Raw genomic sequence first — 14,708 nt, forward strand, 5'->3', positions numbered from 1 at the left:
TATGTGGGAACTCCTTCAAGACTGTTGGAAAGGCATACCTCACAAAACTGGTTGAGAGAATGCCAAGAGTGTGCAAAGTAGTCATCAAGGCAAACTGTGGCTACTTTGATGTATCTCAAATATAAAATATATTTTGATTTGTTTCACACTTTTTTGGTTACTTCATGATTCCATATGTGTTATTTTATAGTTTTGATGTCTTCACTATAATTCTACAATGTAGAAAATAGTAAAAATAAAGAAAAATCCTTGAATGAGTAGGTGTGTCTAAACGTTTGACTGGTACTGTAGATAACTATAGACGTTTGATGATGAGTTATATATGCTCTGCAAGAGCTATTATTGTGTAGTGTGTTTGTATCTCTCACTAGAAACTGTAGCTTAAAGGAAACATGAAAATTGATTGGAAAAATAGTTCCTGGGAGACTAACGAGCAATTCTATATATCCACAGTGATAATGGCTGAATTATTCATTGTGTGTAATGATTAATTAAAAAAGGCCTCAGGTCTTGTGGCAGGTACAGGCTGCTGAGGCACACACTGGCATTCCCAGACAATGTGCTAAACATCTCTCTCCTCTCTGTCTCCCCTTCTCCTTCTCTCCCTCTCTCTCTCTGTTCTCCCTCTTGGTTCTCTACCCCTCATGCCTTCCTTCAGTGACTGCAGACCTAAATTCAAATCATTGCACCCTTACTGCAAAACATGAGTCATTTTAATTGCAATAATCTACTTAATCGTCTCACTTTTAATCGTCTGTCTATTATAATTCCTTTATAGGCTTCCAAGTAAATTAACACTGTTAACTCCAATCATTTTTCTTACATGCTGGACAGCATGAATTTGGGCCAGTGTCTTTATTGTCATGTTTATCACATCTCTATGACTGCACACATTGTTCAGTTTCTTTTTTGTCTGTCCAATAATCCTATCTCAATTGTGTCCCAGTGTTTTCAGAGCCTGGTGGCTTGTTGTTCGTTGCTGACAGGGCCAGGCGTGACGTGGCTGTGGCTGTCCTGTGGCCTTTCCCCTGCCCTGGTCTTGGCAGCTGGTGGTAGGCAGGCCATGCCCAGTGGCTATGCAAGGGGAGGGCCAGGAGGGCCGGGGTCCAGGCCTCTGTTTGGGCCCTGCTAATGGAATGGGACTGTACCGCCCATATGGCACTTGTGGGAACACTGGGGCTCTGGAGGTTGGCACACAGAGCCACCAGTCTCCCGTTAGATATTGAACAGGACAAGGCCAGACCCGTGGGCTCGCCCATTACCCGCCCAGCATTATGGATCTGTTTGGTGATGGAGAGTAGAGATAACAAAGATAGAGGCCTGTGCATGCCTACTCTAAGAACCCTCTGAAGAAGTCAATATACTTGTACAGAAGCTGCTACAAGCACAATTAAAGGACAAATGTCGTCATTTGTTTGCCATTTTTGTAATGCGTTCACTGACCATGCTCCTCTAACTTACAATTTAGTTGGGAATCCATGTAAACCCAAACCATCAGGTTCAGTGAAACAACAACTGAGAGGATGACCTTTAGTTGGAGGTCAAGGAAAAGTTGGTCTGCCAGGATCCATGAGAGGCTAACCTAATGTACAGACTAGAGAACAGCCAGGCTCTGTGATGGGAAGGCAATGAGATGGACAGGAGGAGAGCAGTACCCCACCACCATCCCACTCTGGCACGGGCCCTTTCTGGCTCTGATCTGTGCATCGTATGACTAGGCCGGGTTGGGGGGAGAAAAGCCACATGGGATGGGAGGAAAGAGGAAGGAGGGACGGTGTGTGTGTGACGGGGCTACAGTACAGTCAGAATGACTGCCCCGAGCTAATGCTTACCCTCTAGATGACCTTTGTGCTCCTTACTGTACCACACATGCAGTTGAAAACAGATCTAAAATGATCTCTTCAGGGTGACACCTGCAATTTGCAACGCAGACCTAAAACAGAGAACTAGAAGAGGTAATTCATATGAAGTCAGCAGAAGCATACAGCTTGACCCAATCCTGCCCTTGTTTCCTCCTAATATATACCATTAAAAAGTGAGGCCAGACTTTTAAACACTTCACTCACTGAACTCTTCTCCTCCTCCTCCTCCTGCACCAACCACCTCCCTGGAACTGGAACAAAAGCCACCGCCACCTCCCCATCTCCCGCTTTTCCGTTTTATTGGTGACAGCTGCCGCGAAACAAACTGGGGAGAGAGAGAAATGATGTGTCAGTGGAAGGTCCTTTAGCCCGCGCTGCTAATCTGTCACATGCCGTTTGTTGTTTACCATTCCTCACTGCTCGCTCGCCGACTGGCCGGCAGTGCGCACGCCGCCGTAATGGCGACAGATGCTGACCCGCAGAAGTGTGAATCTTGCCGATTTCTCCCTGCTGTCAACCTGTAAATTACAGCTATCGGGAGTAATTAGACCCAATAAAAGCCTTCCAAGGTTCACCCCCCTAGCCCTGCCACACACACACACACACATCTGACACACCACACCACACACACACTGTTGGCCTGACAGTGACCTGAGAGTGAGGGATTATGGGATGGACTGCAGGCACTGACCAGTCACTAAATGACACACCATGTGTCACTCCTCTGATTTTTCTAGACATTTGTCTGGCAAAATGGTTAGGAAGGTCAATGCCCTTGTATAAATAGTAGCCAACAGTGTTTACGATACAATCATTCCAAAAGATTTGAAAGATTGTGCTTAAAACCTAGTACTGTACTGTAAGTCGATGTTGAAATGATGAAGTTCCATGGATCTTGTAAGTAGCCTCTTAGCAGGGATCTTCAGTAGAACTCTGTCTGGTCTTCCAGTGCCTTAGTACCAGTAATAGCAGACCTGACAACTAAAAAGTTTTACCTAACCTTGCAGAGGTGAATCTGACTTTGTCTACAGTTTGAACCTCTACCAACACTCTGTGCTTGTTGATCTGAGTGAGGCCTGTATACACAGATCAGTCCATGGACAGTGACTGTTCCTCTCAAGTCCATCCTCTCAGACTGTAGTTCCCAGTGCCCTCTCCTTGCCCTGGCATCCATGTACAAGCCGGCCTCACCACAGTTCCCACCACTACCAAGCATGCTCTTAAAAGCAGGGGCGGTGCCCCTTTAAGTAAAACACCTAATATGAAAGGTCACACAGCCAGGTCTTGTCATCCTCTCCCTGCTTCTCTGTCCTCCTTCTCCTCTTCCCCCTCCTCCCTTTGCTATCCCTCAGCGCCCACTTCCTGACCATCAGAGCCAATCGCTTTCCAGCCTCACCTCCTCCGCTACCAATCTGTCACCCGGGCACGGGGGGATGCCACCCCGCCGGCCGCCTTCCGTACACTGCAGTAATGGCTTCTGGCAGCCCCAGAAAGATAAGTAACCGGCAGAAAAACGACAGAGAGAGAGGGAGGGAAAGGGAGGGATGGGTAAGGGGCAGTTAGTTGAAGACCCACTCTCACTTTCAAACGGCCCCCTCCTCCTCTGCCATTATTCGACCCCCGTCCCCCTCGTCTCACCCTGCTTTGGCCCAGTCGCTTTGCGCGATACTTCAGTGAATAAATGAGTCGTTTTAATCCGACTGACAAGCTGGCATTCCCCAGCCCTGGCCTCCATCTGTACTGGCGGCCAGCACAGCAGCAGGCCCCAGGCAGCCCGGTGTGCCAATCCAACACACAGCTTATCCTGGCTGTAGCTTCAGGGACAGAAGGGTTGGAGCTCCATGCGGCAGCTACACTCTCCACCAAAGAGCTATTTATATAAGAAAGGGATTAGCCGCCACAAGCTTTGATAGACTGGAAAATAGAAATACCATTAGAGCTGTTTACTCATTGTCTCCTGCAAAGCTTCTGTTATCGTTACAGTAAAGATACTGTAAAAGTCAAGGTTATATATTTTTCTAAAGGAAGCACATACATTCAAAAGGGCTGTTTGTCTGATGTATTTCACAAGGTCACAAATTCATTGTGGTATGTAAATGTCCTAAGTCAATAATATGTCAGTGATGCATTCGACTTTGTTAAATGTGAAAATCCTTCTCAGGTCATAGTCTTTGGCAAGTCCACCGACGCGAACTGTGGCAACACCATGGAGAGTTTCATATCATTTTTTGTTGTTGTTGACCCTGACATTATGGATTCGGCTAATCAACTGATATATTAGAGATTATCATATATTATGATAATTATATAATGCCTCAACCCCGGATTCCATTCTTCCCAGCACTGAGGGGTTAATTTTGCCCTGTCATCTTTGGCACAGCTTCAGACCACATGTACCATCGTTCCCTCCATCCTTCATCCTCCCAGAAACCCAGAGAGAAGGGAAAAAAACTGGCCATAGGAGGTGCTAAACCCTGTTTCCATTTCCTCTCTCCTCACACACTGCTCTATTCCCTCCATGGGACTTCTCTCTCTCTTTCCCTCTGCCATGTGTCACCTCGAGAATCGTTGGGAAGGGACCGATAGCATTTGAGTGCCCAATTAAGCGCAGGAGCTTAGCTCGCCACCCTCCCGTGGCCCGTTCAGGCACGTCACAGGTGAGAGGTGTGCCATCTCCACTCGGAGGCATCGCTGCAGCCTCCCCCTCACACTCCTGCCACCTCACTCCTCTCTGCTGACTTCCCGTTGTCTGTTTTCCCCCTTCTCTCTTCCCTGTTTAAAGGTCCCCCATAGATTTGATTGCAGCTTATCCCTGGAACAGGAGGTGATGACTGTTTGATCCATAGCTGCTGAAGCCTGTGCCAGTGATACACTGGGGTTGGGATGGATACAGATTATTAGTAGGAGAGATACTCTGACAGTCTTTTGCTGCCTTTGGTGAAAGATTTAACACTGTTGCCTTATATTAGCCTGGTAAATACATAAATTAAATATTGTTTGTAAGCAAGGTCAACATGTACTCAATATCACTAGGATTCAATAATGGCTTGGTTTAAGATAAAATTACAAGACTGACTTCATGAAACAGCGAGGAACGTTTGAAGTATAAAAGGAGTAGTTTATTCCCTTTACAGTGGCATCCAACCAAAGTCCTTAGAACGAAGGAACGCTATAGTGGATTATTTAGGTTAGCTAGACCGTGACAGCTGGGCAGCATTGAACACCAACCAAATTGACTTAAATCACACTTTTTTTTAAGTATATTTTGTGTAAGTAAGTTAATATCTCAGAATGGTGTTTCATGTATTATTGAACACCAGGGCAGAGACAGTGTAAAGGGACGGCAAATGTTTTGAATGTGGATTGGAGGGGGGGGGTAGAAGGGGACTAGGGGTGGGCAGGGTTTGGCATCTCCCTGTGGCCACAGAGGAGCATGGGCCCTGTTAAGGACTTTGTGAACGATACCCGCCTCTCGAGCCATTCCATATTAACCAAGTGCTTTGTAAGTGTGCCATCATTACTATTCATCACAAATAAATACTTTAGCACAGAGCTTAGCGTCCCGCTGTTTTACAGTTATCCATTATTTCTGTCGACCGGCTGTCTGGTCTGGTCTGGTCTGGTCTGGTCCCTTCCCTCTCACGGCTTGCTGCCTCCTCTGTCACTGTTCGTTCCCATGCCCTTCAGCCCAGTGGCCAAGCTTCCCTCCCTGCCCAGTGGCCAAGCTTCTCTCCCAGCCCAGTGGCCAAGCTTCCCTCCCTGCCCAGTGGCCAAGCTTCTCTCCCAGCCCAGTGGCCAAGCTTCCCTCCCTGCCCAGTGGCCAAGCTTCCCTCCCTGCCCAGTGGCCAAGCTTCCCTCCCTGCCCAGTGGCCAAGCTTCCCTCCCTGCCCAGTGGCCCACATTCTCTGCCCTCAACTGAGCTCTAGTGCCCACAGGACAAGGGGGACAATGGCCTGCCCTGCCTGCCCTGCTGTCTGCATGCTCACCAGATATTGTCCTTCACTATCCCTGTTTCAGTCTTCTTTCTCTCTGCTTTCTCTCTATCTATCCTTCTCAAGCTATTTCATTTCCCTCGTTATCTTTCTACTATTTCTCTCTCTCTCTCTCTCTCTCTCTCTCTCTCTCTCTCTCTCTCTCTCTCTCTCTCTCTCTCTCTCTCTCTCTCTCTCTCTCTCTCTCTCTCTCTCTCTCTCTCTCTCTCTCTCTCTCTCTCTCTCTCTCTCTCTCTCTCTCTCTCTCTCTCTCTCTCTCTCTCTCTCTCTCTCTCTCTCTCTCTCTCTCTCACACACACACACTTAACACGTGATCTCAGACACTGGGGAAGAATTCCACTGAACCCCGTCCTCTGTTAGCGCCGGTGTTGTTTTGGAAGGTGATCCGTCTCTTTCTCCTGCCATCCGCTGGTTGGTTCCAGCGCTGCGCGGCGTGTGTGCTGGCTTGGACTGAGCCTGGGCCAGTGTGTTCCGGAGCTGATGAATTGCAGGCGAGATGCGGGACGGCAGGCGGCGAGGAGCGGCGGCGAGCGGCCGTCATGCAGCATCAGCGTCTGCCTGTGTGATGGGGGAAATCGGAGAGACAGCGCTGACAACTTAATTTAACACAGAGCTGGGGGAAGCCAGAGTGCCACTGTGCTCTGGATAATTGATAACTCTGTCATATTGCCACCACACCACACCTGATTAGAGAGAGGGACAGGATGGACAACATTAATGCAAAAAGTTGCACCTGACCAATACACTCCTACTGCATTACAGATAGATTTCAGGATATTTGTGTACCTCTGTGTGTAATATGCATGCCAATTGTGTCCTATGTGCTTGCAAGTACATGTGCAAGTGCTCATAAGCACTACGTGTGTACATGAATAGGCCTATGTGCTTACCTGTGCCATGTTCCTATCTTTTTGAATGTGTGTGCTTGCATTTGAGTTGTGAGACGTCCGCACAGTATATACAATACTAACCATCTTCACTCTCTGGCACCTGTCTGATGCTCCTGGATACTGTCACCCCTCACTGAGCCTTTGTGGGCCTCTGAGGAGAGAGACAGCTTCCTGGTTCCCCCTGACGTCCCAGGCTGGAGACCCTGTTGTGCTGGAAACTGGTTGACTGCTAATGTCTATTAATTACACATAGGCACTCTAATATCAGCATCTGGCTCCTCCATGCTCCTTGCAGTGATGCTGATACTGTGTGGTAACACCTTGTAGATGCGACAATGTGCTACAGCCCTGCTACTATATGTCTACAGTATTACCTAATAAAATACAAACATGCAATTAAGTGAAATGGAATAAAATTGTATTTTTCAATCTGTTCTTCTACAGTGGACCAGACCATGCATCCGCCCTCTCTTAGGTCAAGGAAAAGGAGACCAGGTAAGAGTAGCAGCATGTAAACACAAAGACCTCTTGGGTGCTTATACTATTGACAATGAGCTAATAATAATACCTAGAGGTCCATCCTCCCAGACCAACCCTCTTCTCGTGGTCATAACAGGACACAGCAGTGCCCTACCCTGCACTACACACCAGAATAAATGAGCAATTGACCACAAAGTGTCAGCCAGTCATAATCCCCTTTTAATTTTCTTTTGGGGCCTGAGCCAGGCCACTCCTTCATCCCTCCAACCTGGTTACTGGCTGATGACAGTATGGCCTGAGTGACAGCGGAGGGCTGTGGGGGTCTTTACCAGGATTCAAGGGAAGGAAATACAATAACCAGGCAAGGCTGTCTCAGCCCTCACACAGCCACCGCTCTGTTTGTCTTACACTTGAGAGGGATTTATGTCCCCACACACATGTGCACGCACACGTTCACACACACATCCATGCACACGCACGCATACTCTCACAAACACACACGTTCACACAGTCGCACAAACACACACAGGAACACACAAATGTGCATGCACACACACACGCACAGATACATGTATATGCATGCACACTCAAACACAAACCCACTAATACTACTCTATATGAGGTTATTTATGTCTTCATTTATACAGCTTGGTCTCAATGTGCGGGTCACAGTGCCACAGCTGTCCAATCCTCTACAATCCCACAATGCCAAGAGTGATACCTCCTTTTGAACAGCAATAAATTTTCCTCCCTCAGTGCTGTTATTCAAGAGTAAAGGTCTCGTCATTAGAATGTATGCTTTCACAACGCGTAGGAAAAGGGCAGGCGCTGAATGGGATTCACTCTCCATTTACGTAATGAAACAGAGATGAACAGCAGATGCAGGCTAGAACTCTGTCTGGGAGAGAAAAACCCAAAAAGTGCACATCTTTTGTAGCATATTTGCCCGAGAGGTTAACGTTATCCCAGCAGATGAAGGAATACTTCATGACGTTCACTCACTGCAGGAATCTTCTTGCCAGCAGCATTCATTATTACAGTGTTATACCAGTGTACTGGCTGGCGGTGGCTGTAATGCCGTCATTGTGTATAGTCACACAGACAAAGGAGTTCTCTCACCTCAGATAATGTATGCTATTTATATATTTATTAAGCAAAAAAAACACACCAAAAACTTTTTCCCCTCAAGTGAAGGTCCTTATTGGTAACATAAGGGGTAAGCATATTTTTCCAGTCCGGTCTCATTTAAGGTAATTCCTATGTGAGTCTGGCTGTTTGATCCCGTTGCCCATCTGAAGTAATTAAAGGGTTATTAGTGAAGAGCTATTCATGCTCACTCTCTCCTGCCAACTGTTTCATGCCATCTGCTGCCTGTGCACGTGCTTTGACATTGGAAATATGCTGTGGAACCAGCGCTGGTTGGTGTTCAACGTATAGGACATGAACAGTACGGTAATCATGATCTGAATGTAGAGGCATCCGTGTCACCTCAACATACAGTATGTGTTTCTTTGTGTAAATGTGTGTGTGTGTGTGTGTGTGTGTGTGCAAAACAGAATTGTTTTTGAAAACCTAATTGTTATTTGTGGACTCATTAACCTGTTTTATCTCTCAGCCTATGCTAGCCAGTTGCATCATAGCAACAGCTTTACATTAAATCTGTAGATAATGGTATTCTACATTTAATATCTCTCTCTCTCTGTCCCCACCTCCTCCCTCCTCTTCTCACTCTAGCTCTCCACTCTTTATTTTCAGTAATATTGAGGGGATTAGCCCTGCTGGCCCTTTGGTGGTTACTGTTTCATTTTATTCTTATTCAAATCTTAAGAAGCTTTATTATTCCCGCTTGATACTACCTCAATAATCCAGCCCACCCTGGTTCTGTGTGTGTTTGGTTTTCACTGTCCTTGTGGGGACCAGAAATTCTCACAAGGATAGTAAAACAAGTGGGGACATTTCACTGTTTTTCATTTCACATTTCACAAGGAAAAAGGCTATTTTAGCCTTTAGGGTTAGGTTTATAATTAGGGTTAGAATTAGGGGTAAGGGTTAAGGGTTAGATTTACGTTTAGTGGTAATGGAAAATAGGACATTGAAGGGGAATCAATGGTTTGGCCTCCACAAGGAAAATAAAACAAACGTGTGTGTGTGTGTGTGTTTGAGTGTGAGTTGTTCAATGGGGACATGCAATCTGTTCTGCTCATCAACATAAACATTTTGCAATGTGGGTTTGTGCTGCGTTGATGAATTAAGGAAACCATCTTCGTGTTGGATGTTAGTGTTTACACAGACACAATCTGAAGGCTTTATTATATTGGATGACAGTTCTGTTGCTGCCATTTAAGTAAGCTCTTGTTTTGTTTACCACTTCAGACAAACACCTGAGTTTCTGAGCCTCCCATGAACTCACTCAGTGGTTATTATCACTGATGGGCCTCCAGACAGTGCTTGTTCTGGTAGATATGTGTGTGCTATATACCTGTACTTGCTTACAGCAAACACCATTGATTTTCTGATATCTCCTCATCTAACAGGAACACGAGCAGTGTTGTCACAGCAAAGCTTCATAGATCAGACACTCAGTGATTTCTCCTGCAGTTTCAGTGACCTGGGGCAGTTTATTTAGCAACACAATGCAGCGCTGTGCACAAAGACATGTCGCTCCGCATGGTTTAGACTTTACATTCTATTTTTAACTTTTCATATGGCATCTGTTGTGGTCTGTGTTGATCTAATGTGCTGCCTTTGGTACCCTCTCCCGGTAGTTGTATATGCAATGCAGTCCTACATGTATTATGTGATGCAGAATTTTTTGGTAAGCAAGACAAAAAGTTAAATATTTATTTTAGTTTCATTGACATGATCAAATTAATAGTACGTGTGATGTAAATGCATACATACATATATATATCTTGCCACGTTCATCGTTTGATGGATTGGACCAAGGTGCAGCGTGGTAGGCGTACATTTTTCCTTTATTTTAAATGACACCGAAAAACCAACAAAATACAAAAACGACCGTAAAGCTACATGCAGTGCAGAAAGCAACTACACACAAACATAGTCAGGATCCCACAACTAAAGGTGGAAAAAAGGCTGCCTAAGTATGATCCCCAATCAGAGACAACGATAGACAGCTGCCTCTGATTGGGAACCATACCCGGCCAACAAAGAAATAGAAAAACTAGAATGCCCACCCAAATCACACCCCGACCTAACCAAATAGAGAAGTAAAAAGGCTCTCTAAGGTCAGGGCATTTCCAATTTCTATAGTTTATTATATATTTAAATGAATGGGATTATTTTAATCAAGTTAATCTGGGGGCTGTAAAGTGACTTCATTAAACTGTTGTCTGGCTGCTTAGAGAACACAGAGGTGTTATAGCCCTCCATCTCTCTCCCTCTCTCTGTCTCTCTCCCTCTCTCCATATTTCTCTGTCTGTCCTCTCTCTCTCCCTCTCCCATTCTCACTCTCTCCCTTTTCTGTCTCTCGGAGATCTGCTCTGAGCTTCCTTGCAAACAGAGACATAACCAAATCCCCCCTGCCACAGCACCGGGGTCATGCCATCAAAATGACTCTTTTTATTACAGTTCATAAACACCGGCTCCCCTGGTGGCCCCGGGAAATTTCACATAAACTTTGATCAAACAGACGTTAGCCTCCCTTGTCCTGAACCACCTCTCTCCACGTGTGAAAAGAGCCCTGCTCAATCACAGGCACAGAAAACACAGCAAAAACAGTGCAAATAGCAAGGCAGTCACTGATATATCAAGTCATTATTGACCGGACCACTGGGGGAATATATCTCATAAAAACAATACGTTTCTCTTTTCTCTCTATTTTTATAGCTCTTGTTGAAGGGGAGTGCTGTGTCACCAGTAAACTTTGTGGCTCAAAGGTTTCTAACCTGTATAGAGTTAAATCAGTTTTATATGGATTGCTTTGAATTAAAGTTCATTTTCAGGGTCTGGCTCACCAGTTCTATACATAGTATGTATCCATCCAGTTTTACAGGCCTGTTGAACCAGTGTTGTAGAGAGGAAGTGAAGTCATATCCTGTTGGTAGAACCATGGCGGAGGGGAACTGTAATGGCTTTTTTGGACAATATCTTACAGTAATAGTATGTGCTATTACCATTAAACACTATGTTCATTGTTACTTTAATGTGATTTGATGACAATGGGAAAGGTTTGTTACATTATATTGTCTAATTTTCTATTATTTAAACTTGATAGTCCTTGTAAATACAGAAAAAGTACAGACGGGAACTGTTTTTAAGTCTGACTAAACAGTGTGCTGCATGTCTCTGGGTACAGCAGGGTAACCTTAGAACCAGAGAGATAGGGTGGCCTGTGCAGGATGTACCTGGCAGGGTTATTGGAGAACCTCTGCCCCCTACCCACACACCTTTCTTCCTCTTTGATCCTCTGTGATTTTCCAGTCTGTTCCTGGACCAGCAGAAACCCTCACAGTAGCGCTGCAACACGGTGTGTGTCCTCAGGAGCTCCTTGGTGTCTTCGGGGAGGTAGAATGAATCTATAGTGTCTGTGAGGACGTGTGTGTTTGAACACCGCACGGTGCAGACCTAGGTTCCCTATCTACTGGGACTAGTTTTTCAAAAGGTATCTATCTGGATTTTGCTTATCGAATACGATTAAATGCATAGAAATTGAATGAATAGAACGGAAGTCCCCATTAAAGTCAATGATTTGTCCGTTCATTTTATTTCTATGCATTTAATTATATCTGATAGGCGAAATACAGACAACTTTTGAAAAACTGGGCCCTGGTTTATCTCAGATTTTCCTCCTCCTCGGCCTTCCCCTTACTTTCCCTCTCCGCCTTCATTAGCTACCCTAACTACTGTACATCTTGTCTGTTCTATCTCGTCTCCTCCATTGCATTATTTTACCCGTCTCCCCATGTCTCTTTCACTCAACCATCAGGTAATCCACAGCTTAATTACTGTGTATCTGCCCCATGGGTCAGGTACTGATGGTCAGCCCAGCGGTATGTGTCCTTTAAACCTGATGAGCATGTTATACTCCCTACACCACCCCATCTCCCTCTCTAGCTCTCTCTCTCTCTCTCTCACTCCCTCCCTCTCTCTCTCTCTCTCTCTCTCTCTATCACTCTCTTTCTATGTTTTGCAGTATAGGATGGGCAGATACATTCCTTGTGCACATAAAGACAGCAATGGTCCTCCCCCTGAAAATGAAATCCTATGTTTCTTTGTCTACCAGAATTCGTATAGCCTGTCAGAGTGAGAGAGACAGAATGTGCAAGGTTTACACTGTGTGTACGTGCGTGCATGCATTCATGTGTGTGTGTGTGTGTGTTCATGCTAGTATGTGTGTCTGCATGTATCTGTACCGAAGCTGAGGGTTCTAGGTTTGGAGCATCCACTCTTGGCACTCCTAGGTCTGTGGAGACCTGCATCTGTGCTGGATCAAGGGGTGCAGAGCTGCTAGCACAGAGAGCCAGCCTAATCACATGCCAGCTGCAGTCCATAATGCCTCTGCCACATCCTTGGCAGCCTAGGCCTCTGCCCTTCTCTCTCTGCTCATCTTGGCACTATAAGAAGGTTTTGCTTGTGTATTTATTCCTCTTCTGTTCAGGCCTCAGGATATATCAGTGTTACAAACTTTACCATGGCTGAATGATTAGAGAACGTGTTGTTTGACTGAAGGACACGTGATTAAACAGGTTGGTTGATATTAAGTGTCATTAAGCCATGTAGTTACCTGGCTATTACATATATATCTATCTTTTTTACCTTTATTTAACTAGGCAAGTCAGTTAAGAACAAATTCTTATTTTCCAATGACGGCCAAGGAACAGTGGGTTAAGTGCCTTGTTCAGGGGCGGAACGACATATTTTAACCCTGCCAGCTCTGGGATTCGATCTAACAACCTTTCAGTTACTAGTTCACCTCTCTAACCACTAGGCTACCTTCCGCCCCGATATAATGTAATGGTGTGAATATCTTGCGTGTTAAAATATTTACAGATAAACTCAGTGAGATGAGATGTATTTAACACTTCTTTTTATAAACATACTCAATACAAAGTGTTATGAGAGAAGTCAGGAAAAGTTTCTTCCCATGCACGAAAATGTCTGCCTTGAGACGTCTGCGATAAGCAGGCTTTAAAGTACCGTTCTGAGAGTACCGTCTTTTTTTCACCTTGTGTGTATATATTTGTTGTTTTCACTGCGACAATATAGTGGTTCAGTCTGGGGACTGTTAAAGGAACTGTACAGAGTTAAACTGGGACTCTCGGTACCCATCATCCTCCAGTGTTGTGAGGCTCTATGAAGACTGTGGCGCCGTGGCGAGGAGGCGTCACATCCAGTTAGCAGAAGTGCGACGCGCTAAAGAGGTTAAACTGCTGCATCTGGCACAGACAATTGTATTGATAACCGTTTGAAGATGCTTCTCTCCTCTACCTGGCATCACACTCCTCAGGCTTTATTTGTCTTGCCACTCCAGACTAACTTCAAACCCCCGGTGTGTGTATCCCTGTTCAGCTGTGTGGAACAGGGTGAGGAAGCCCTGTGCTCTGTTTGCTGGTGTTGCTAGCTATCTCCATTATAGAAATCCGCCCTCTGATCTACTAAGCTATATGGCATTGTTGTCACGCCCTGTCCATAGAGAGGCTTTTATTCTCTATTTGGGTTAGGCCAGGGTGTGACTAGAGTGGGCATTCTAGTTTCTTTATTTCTATGTTTTCTATTTCTTTGTTTTTGGCCCAGTGTAGTACCCAATCAGAGGCAGCTGTCTATCGTTGTCTCTGATTGGGAGTCATACTTAGGTAGCCTTTTCCCCACCTGTGTTTTGTGGGAAGTTGTTTTCTGTATACGTTATTTGCCTTACAGAACTGTTCGTTTTTTCTCTTTGCTATTTTGTTTGAGTGTTTTGATCAATAAATAGCATGAACACTTACCACGCTGCGCTTTGGTCCGATCCTCATTCCGACGAGAGACGTAACAATTGTTTTAAAAAGGACATAACAAGGATCATTTTGCTATTTGATTTTCAGACAAAAATAAACAAAAATGATTTGATGCAAAATTGAATTTGGCATTACTGCTATTAGTCAATAGAAACAGACTCATGACCTGGAACAAAAAGAATGGAAGTTTGTTGTGAAGTGTCTGTCCTATATCTGAGAGATAGAAGACATATCAGGAAACGGTTGTATTTATTCCCTTAGTTTATGCACTAAACCCTATCCGTATATACTTCCATTAACTTTTTAAATGGTCCCAGGGACCTTCAGACGAGTCTTGCAAGGCTTGTGGGCGTCCTAGAGCAAAACGGAGTCTAGTCTTTCACTAGAGTGGTCATAATAGTTTGTAGGCCAAACCGTTCGGATGCTGCAGAGGTTTTCGTGAGAAGACTGATTTTTGGGGTGTCTCATGGTCTGACAAACACCGCTCAAGCTCTGCTACCTTTCACCGCAGATGTGGAGGGCGATATC

General features: G+C 45.1%; 1 long non-coding RNA gene across 1 annotated transcript in view; it reads left to right on the forward strand.

Annotated features, from left to right (window-relative positions):
• The window catches only part of LOC110509859, a 31,803-nt gene that overhangs the window by 5,946 nt on the left and 11,149 nt on the right, over window positions 1-14,708 (forward strand). The window contains exon 3 of the long non-coding RNA XR_002471493.2: window positions 7,189-7,239. This is a non-coding gene — a long non-coding RNA (uncharacterized LOC110509859). The remainder of the gene's footprint in view (window positions 1-7,188; window positions 7,240-14,708) is intronic.

The sequence above is a fragment of the Oncorhynchus mykiss genome, chromosome Y, assembly GCF_013265735.2.
Source record: "Oncorhynchus mykiss isolate Arlee chromosome Y, USDA_OmykA_1.1, whole genome shotgun sequence".
Lineage (NCBI taxonomy): Eukaryota > Metazoa > Chordata > Actinopteri > Salmoniformes > Salmonidae > Oncorhynchus > Oncorhynchus mykiss.